The sequence below is a fragment of the Aphelocoma coerulescens genome, chromosome 5, assembly GCF_041296385.1.
Source record: "Aphelocoma coerulescens isolate FSJ_1873_10779 chromosome 5, UR_Acoe_1.0, whole genome shotgun sequence".
In the NCBI taxonomy this organism is placed as follows: Eukaryota; Metazoa; Chordata; class Aves; order Passeriformes; family Corvidae; genus Aphelocoma; species Aphelocoma coerulescens.
The window spans coordinates 12,089,295-12,095,700 of record NC_091019.1 but is presented as its reverse complement, the minus strand read 5'-3'; the positions used below and the strand labels follow the sequence as shown (position 1 = coordinate 12,095,700).

General features: G+C 39.1%; 1 long non-coding RNA gene across 1 annotated transcript; it reads right to left on the bottom strand.

Annotated features, from left to right (window-relative positions):
* Window positions 1-381: 381 nt before the first annotated feature.
* LOC138111209 (uncharacterized) lies at window positions 382-5,816 on the bottom strand. Its single transcript, XR_011151280.1, has 2 exons — window positions 5,692-5,816; window positions 382-5,341 (listed from the first exon to the last, which is right to left on the bottom strand). It is a non-coding gene; the product is annotated as an uncharacterized lncRNA (long non-coding RNA).
* Between the last annotated feature and the right edge of the window lie 590 nt (window positions 5,817-6,406).

Below are 6,406 nucleotides of genomic sequence, written 5' to 3'. Positions count from 1 at the left end.
CTAGGAGGAAACAATTGGAATGAACACTGAAGGATAATGAGAGCAATAATCTGTAGGGGATGCTCTTACCCCTGTGCTGCTCTGTAGCCAACCAGTTTTAACAAACTTGTGCACCGTCACCCTTCCAGAAGTTCCAAGTACCCCACTAATGGTATTATTGTGCATGAAGTAAAGGACAGTTGTTGGTACAGAAGGGACACTGTCTTCACTGAAAAGAGCTGGCCTTCCCACTCAATTGCAGAGCTTTGAAATCCATCTTTCTTTGGAATTCCTCTCTTCCTGATCCTAATTCCCTACTTGAAACAATCATTACTTGTTTCTGGTATTGCCATCTCTGAAGCCTTAAGTAGTTATGAGGAAGAAATATAGAAGCAAGGGAACTTCATATTAGAGAATAAATTTTATTCCCTGGATTTATATAGCCAAGTAATACATTGAAGACAGAAATAGCAAGTCAAAGCTCAAAGTATGGCATGAAAAATAAAGTGAGACATGAATGCTTAAGATCCAAAATTCTAGACATTTCAGTGAAAGAAACTTTGAGCTTTGAAGAAAAATCATTGGATGCTGGACACGGGGTTGCTGCTGACCCCGTGTGTGGATTTTGGAGTGCAATTATTCAATTTTACAGTGGAAACCCACAGTTTTATACCATTGTTTGATAAGAAGCAATCTCCATAGAAGCATTACTTAGTGAGGCTATGCAGTGCAATAGAAATCCATCACACTGTTTCAGATTTCCAGTAATTGTGCTACAGCAGTGGAACGGTTCAGTCTTCATGTCTGTAAATAATGTTGTCCGATTAATAACCTCAGTGGTTATGATCTTCCAAAATCCCTCAGGCTGACGGAAAACCAAGCAGAAAAGAATTCCTTCTGTAGTGTTGAATAAAAGAGACTTAAATGGGGGAAATGAAAAGACTTTATATAATGTGGAATCATCATCAAGTGCAGAAAGAGCATTTGTCACAATGGGAAAATTTGTACATGCTGAAGCTTTCAGTACGTTCCACTCACTGTGTCTTACCAGTGCTACAATCCCTTAGATACTGCTGAGTAAATTATGGTTTTTAAATTTGATTTTGCATTTGATTATCATGTGTTACATTGTATACCTCAGTCATCACCAAAAAAAAAAGTTTCTGAGTATGCACTGGGTCTTCACAGTTTTGGGAAAAGGCAAGAGAGTTATAGGTTGACACTACTGAACACAGATGAGAAAATCCAAATATTTAAACAGAATTGAAACCAGATCAGGACAAGTCTTGTGCTTTTTGTGGAAGAAGAAGAGAAATTGATTATTCAGCCTGTGACTTGCTGAGAAAAACTAGAGCTTGTTGCAGAAATAACAACAAATAAGCCTAAAACATGCAAATTGTACAGTTTCTTTGGAGGTAAAATAAAGTGACCTTCCATAATGCCAGTTCTAGCTGGAAACACTTGTAGATGACTGAACTGTAATTTTCTATTGGAGTAGCAAAATATTTTTATCTTGATTTTTCATAAGTAAAGGTGCTATATTGAGACAGGAATTCTAAGCTGAATGAGATTTTAGCTCAACTTTGGAGCATAAAATGTAAACAGTTCCACAAGTAGTTATTATCTTCAAGGAATGTCATATCACTAATTTCATATGATTTATCCAATTTATCTGTATTACATTGAGTTATGGTCCTGTCATAGTAACGCTTGAAATTCTATTTTATTTCATTAGAACATGCTGGCATCTTTTGAGAAAAGGTTTGTTTGGAGGGAAGGGAAAGCTTTTTGTGGGTTGTTTTTTTTTTTTTGGTTGTTTTTTTTTTTTTTTTTTTGACAAATCCTTTGTGAAATACTGTCAAGCAACTGCACTTCACTCCCTTGTGGCTAAAGCTGGAATTTTGTGCAATGGATTCCCACTGTCTTTTTTTTGTTGTTTAATCAGTGTAATGCATTAAATACTTGTAAGCTTCTGGCTTTTTAAAATAAGCTGCTGATTCAAAACTGATTTCTGGTTACCTGCTCTAGGTTCAGATTTCAGATTTCCCATTGACTCTAATACAGAGATTGCTTTTGCATTTATCTTTGCTTGAAAAATTGTGAGCAGTGCAGGTGAGTAGCACTTCCAGCACTTTTAGAGAGGTCTGTAATTATTGTGTGTTTATGGTAGTCCTTGAAAAATAACTCACCATCAAAACAACTCAAAGTACTTTCAGATGAAAAGCACGTGGATTCTGCTTTTTGGATTTTGAAGTGTGTGAATGTAATAAAATACATTTCGCAGTGGTGAAATTTGTGTCATCATTCCAGTCATTAGATATGGTATTCCAGCTAGCAGGAATTTGATGTTTTTTCATGGCAGAACCAGTAAAAACTTTAGTGCTGTTTGATAAGCAGAGCTCCAAACAGACAGAACAACATGGTGCCATGAACTCTTATGGCTTTCAGTACTTCCTCTAAAAATACACAGAGATGTATGTAGAAATGCTCTGAGCATCTGTGTACTTCCAGCTTCCCACTGAGATCTCCAGAGTAAGTTGGAATCATGAGTCTGGATGGTGTAGCTGAAGTGGCATTTGAGATGCTTCTTTTGAAGTGCAGCAATTTGGTGCACTTCTTCAGGTTTTCTGCAAGTTTGCAAGTGACTTCCCTAATTCAACTCCTCTCCCACATAAACTCCACAATCTCTTTACAGAACAATTTTTCTGTGAGCTTTTAAGAGAATTACTCCACAGCAGCATTAAGCTCTACTCCTACTTTTATTTAAATTAAGCCTGATAAATCAAGTTAGAATTCCTTCCTGCATCAGGGGGTTGTTTTTCCATTCAATTTATGGCAATTGCAAATTTGTATAATTATCTGTATTCATGTCAATTAAAGACTATACTGGTGTTAGTGCTGTGTTGTAGTCAAATAATTTTGTAGTGTTTTAAATACAAGTCAGCAAGCACTGAGCATCCCTGATTTCCTTCCTTTTTTCTTTTAATTTTTCCTTCTCATGTGCTCTTTCTGTACTTTTAACTTTGGGAAGGTTCATCACTGACATCATTAGATTCAGCAGTGCCTTGATTATTTTTTCAGTAACAAGTTCCTGAATAACTTGGTAGCTGCTGAGAAAGTTCTGTGTGCTACACTCATTAATTTTTCTGAGCAATGGTGTGACCATTCTCATTTTGGAAGGTAATGTGCAGTTGAATGGAAGCATCACGTATTAACTGCGCCATTCACAGTCTGGAACAGCTCCAGGAGGGCAGAGTTCAGCAGCTTCTCTGTTAAAGAAGAGAAAATTTTTATTTCTTTCCCCATCAGGATGTTCATTCATTAAAATCTTGGTGCTACATCCTGTTTTCTGTCACAGCTTCCAGAGCTCTCTTCCTTTCTTTCTTCTGTCAAAGGACCTCAGAGAACCTGAAGTCTCCGTGAGGATCATGGAGAAAGAAATGCCTGCCAGAATCAGAAGTCCTGATGAAACATGCAATTTGGATAGATCCAGATCCTGTGACACAGGATGGTGTGTGCCAGTGGGACTGAGTTGCAGGAAAGAGTAAACTGGCTCTGGGGGTCTTGAGATGATCCAAACATACTGGTCAAATGTTCTTTCTTTGGGTCTAGAGAGTTCCTGCTCTCATTTTGTGACTGATAGACACAAAAAGAATCATTTTGGTGAGCCAGTATATCATGAGAATTCCTACAGTGGGATATGAATCTATGTTTTGACTATTTGGTACAAGCTGGCACATCTGGTCAGTGCAGAGCAGCTTTCTAAAATCCAGAAGAACCTTTTTCTACCATTTACCAACACAGAATTTCTACTGCCTGATCATAGTACTGAACTTGAACTGGTAAACTGAATGATGTAAATGTGAAAATTAAAACATAGTGAGGTAAATAAACTGCTATCATATACATATGGCACATATCTTGAGATATATTACCAAAGCACTGTCTTGTTTCATCTGGCATAAATCTGTCACTGCCTTTGCCTTCCTGTACTATTTCTAGTATCAACTGCAGTTAATATGCCTTCCATCACCACTAGATTCCACCAGTGCTCGTTCACTTCTGCCACAAAAAGCCTGAACAGAAGTGCACTAGGAATCAGAAATAAAATTAATTCAAATTCATGTACGTTAAAAACGTTAGAAAGGTTCTTAACAACTTTCATCTAAGAGGCAGGAATAAATGTCTTAAGTTCTGCTCACCAACGAGAACAGAAATGTAGTTAGCATTTTCCTGTTCTAGCTGTTCTCAACACTGTCATAAATTATGGGGGTTTTTTTGGGTCTTTTAAGTGTATATTATAAAACAAGACAGAGAAGGTTATGCAAGTTAAGTAGCAGGAATGCTGTTAGCTGTAAAAATCCTGGCACAGAGACTCCCAGGGATTTCAGAGTCAGAGGGGCCGTGAAAACAGAATCTGACCAAATATTTGGGTTAGAAATTCACAGATTTTGGGGCACAAATCAATAGCTTGAAGGCCAAGGTGTGGTCAAAGCAGCTGTATAAAAACGAACATTTTTCATTATATTCATTATAGTATATTTCATTATAATCATTATATTTCATTACAATCATTAAAGATGAGCAGCTTCATCTCTGAAATTCCTGACGACTCCATCAGACCTTACAGTATTCGTATGTCCATGAACTTTTTTCTCTGTGTGTTGTTTTTCAGCATGAAAACCAAACCCAACCACACCATTCATACTGAAGAGTTTACTTCAACTCCTTTCAGTGCCAAAGATGATCCATGAAGTAATGGGAGAGCACACGTGGAAGCTCGTATTTGCCATAAACAGAAAAATTGGAATGAGGAGGCTGCATTCTACTTTTACTGAAAGCAACAGAGGAAAGAGGCCAAAACTAAAGGGTTCTGTGAAAAACCAATGAGCATGTGCCTATGTGAGTTAGTCTCTGCCTATGTACATCCTTTGAGATAGCCTGCCTCTGGGCAAAAAAAATAGCTGCATTTGTGGCAGAGAGGCGAGAAAAGATTTTCCATTTAAAAATGCATCAGCTGAAAGTAATAGAACATTACATAAACAGATTATTTTCATAAACTATTAATAACTTAGCGATTATTTAGCTTTTTATGCTGGCTGGATTTTGTTCACTGAAAATCTGTTAGAAATGCATAGTTCACACTTACTTACTTTAGTGGCCACAATGATTTACCCCATTCTTTGTATTCTGTCTCGATGATGATTAGCAATTGCCTTGTAAATATGTTCTCAATAATGAGTTTTTGCCGAAGATTGAGATATCACAGAAGAATTTTCTGCAGTTCTGGATGATGATCTCAGCATTTTCAGAACTGTTAATTCCTTGTCTTTCCCTGCACGACCGTGCTGTTATCTCTGTTCTGGTGAGATAAGGAGAAAAACCAAAGAACACGTCAACTGAGAGAAACGAAAACTGAGAGCTAACAAGTTTCTTCCCATGGGCTTTTTACCTCAAAACCACTTTTCCAGCTGACTTCCCCAACATTCACCTGCATCCCCGACTGCGGGCTCTGAGACACTCCGTGTGTTTGTTTTCCCACTATCTCACAAGGAGAAGGTGTGGAGGGGTTTCCAGCCACTGGGAGCTGGCAGGAGGGGGTTTTACCCCTCACATGCCAACACAAAGAAGCCCGGAGGTCAGCACTGAAACCCCTCTGGAAGGCGGCACTCAGTGCCCAACACACAATGAAAAAGGGGTAGAGCTCCTCACCCAAAAGGGGCTGGATCTTCCTGTTCCTGTTTTGCAAGCACATGGGTGAAGACAAAGAAGTAAAGCGAGGGGACTCTCCATTTGTCTTCCATGCAGGCTTACTCCCGTGAAAAGACAGGGACGAAGAAACCAATTGGGGGGAGGGTCCAGGGATCTTATACTGGGTACAGAACAGGTGGGGAAAGGGATCTCAGCCAACGGGATAGAGACAAGCAGGTGGGATTGACAGGAAGGGAACCAATGGGAACAACACATAGGAGGGACTCAGGGAAGGATCCAATGGGGCATAGAGGAACGAGGAACTTTCTAGAACTAATACATATTAAAGAAGGAAAATGAATATATACAACTTCATACATAAAACAAGAGGACAAAATATTAACCAATCAGGGAAAACATGCAAAAGGCAGAACAAGGGAATCATGGGCTCTCACCATGACTGAAGTTACATGCTAAACTTGGGTTGCTACCCACCACAGCTGGTTGTCTGAGGTGTCCTCAGGGCAAAGAGTAGCTGCAGGCACCTGCACTGCTACAAAGGTGCACGTTGGCAAATTTTATGTCAACCCTGCAAAATTCACCTTGCAAAACATGACCAGTGTGGAGACTGACATCACTGACAAACTGTTCTGGCCTTATGAGGTCTTCTGGGGGAATGGATGCAAGGATAGGTGTGCTGCTGCAAACACTTCCAATGGATCAGGGTTTTTTTGTG